The sequence below is a fragment of the Ornithorhynchus anatinus genome, chromosome 13, assembly GCF_004115215.2.
Source record: "Ornithorhynchus anatinus isolate Pmale09 chromosome 13, mOrnAna1.pri.v4, whole genome shotgun sequence".
NCBI classification, from domain to species: Eukaryota; Metazoa; Chordata; class Mammalia; order Monotremata; family Ornithorhynchidae; genus Ornithorhynchus; species Ornithorhynchus anatinus.
Window position 1 is genome coordinate 8,875,341 of NC_041740.1, and position 1,740 is coordinate 8,877,080.

Genomic DNA, 1,740 nt, shown 5'->3' on the forward strand with positions numbered 1-1,740 from the left:
GGTCCTCCTCATCCTCCTCCTGGTCCTCCTCATCCTTGCCTCCTCCTCATCATCTTCCTCATCCTGGTCCTCTCATCCTCCTCGTCCTGGTCCTCCTCATCCTTGCCTCCTCCTCATCCTCCTCCTCCTCATTCTGGTACTCTCGTCCTCCTCCTCATCCTCCTTGTCCTCCTCCTCCTCATCCTCCATCCTGGTCTTCCTCATCTTGGTCCTCCTCATCCTCTTTGTCCTCCTCTTCACCCTGGTCTTCGTCGTCTTGGTTCTTCTCATCCTGGTCCTAGTCCTCCGGGGCCGGGGCCGGGGCCCGGGTCGTCACCCGCTGGCCATCCCCTCCCGCCGGGGCCATCAGCTCGGGAAGACCTCGTGCCCTCCCGGGTTAGACTTGCACAGGCAGACTTCGGGGCTTCCCACATGCCTCGTTTTTCCATTAAAAATAAATCTCTGTATGCTCTATGTAATTTAGGATATCAAGGGCAGAGGAAAAGGAAAAGGTGATGGGTGCACTGAGCCAAGGGGTACTGGGCTCTCTGCTGAATATTTAAAACCTGCAGTCCTTGCTTTAGCCCTCACTCACCGACCGTAGAAAGGAAGGAAGAAGAGAAAGCTCTGGCCCCTGCTGAAGATGAAACTTATCCTTTATCTAGCCCAGTCCTTACAAGTCACTAAATCATCACACTGCATTTTTTTGAAAGAAACGTCTCCTCCCTTTCTCTTGATTTAGTTCTCTACAGTATGAATAAACAACTTGCAACAAATACTACCACCTGTAGCTCAGACCAAGATGACCAACCTGTCTCAAAATTAGACTCACTCACTTCAGGTCTCCACACTTGTCTCTGGCACTCCTTCCTGCTTGGGCCTGCTCTCCCTCCTTATACTGAAAATATTAATAAGACCATTTATTAAGCACTTTGGGCCAAAACGCTATGCCAAGTAATGGGGAAGCTAGAAGGTAATACAGTCCCTGTCCCACAGAGGAGTCACATTCTAAGAGGTGGGAAGAACGGGTATTTTATCTACATTTTGCAGAAGACACTCGTTCAGAGAGACGCGATCCATCCCAGATCACATAGCAGGCCAGGGGCAGAGCTGGGACCAGAACCCTGGTGTCCTGATTCCTAGGGACAGCCTTGGATGTCATTGCTGAAGACAGAATATTGTTTGGTCTGATCCATTTTGGCATTTCTTATACTCTTAGGTTGTGGCAGTTGGAGAAACCACTCTCCTACTAAAGTCTTCCCAGATTAAATCATCTTCATGCACACTTGTCATGGCCAGAAGATACATAAATGGAAGACAGAGTGCCTGCCCTTGAGGAGCTTAACTGAATAGAAATGGGAGTTGATTTTAACCATAAACTCCTGCCTCTCCCTTACAGAAAAAGAAAGGAAAAGGAATGAGCTTTAAAGTCACACTTATCCATCTTGCCTTCTTCGGACAAATCCTCCTAGAGGGCAGGAACAACGGTTTTCAGTATGATCTGTCCAGCACTGAGCATTCGGCTAGAACATTTTGAGTCTCCACGATTAGGAAGTCATCATGGGTTTTTTACTGAAACCAGGGGAGAAGGATGGTGATGGCAGTTAGCCCTGCCTCAGCCAATCTCCCCTTCCTCAATCCTCCAATCCTGAAAAATCTCTCAGGAAGTGAAACCAGGAAAAGTGTTTTAGTATCGTTTACTAGGTACTCTCTGGTACTAATTACTCTCTGTGTGTCTCTGGATTTGCTTAGCTGTCATAC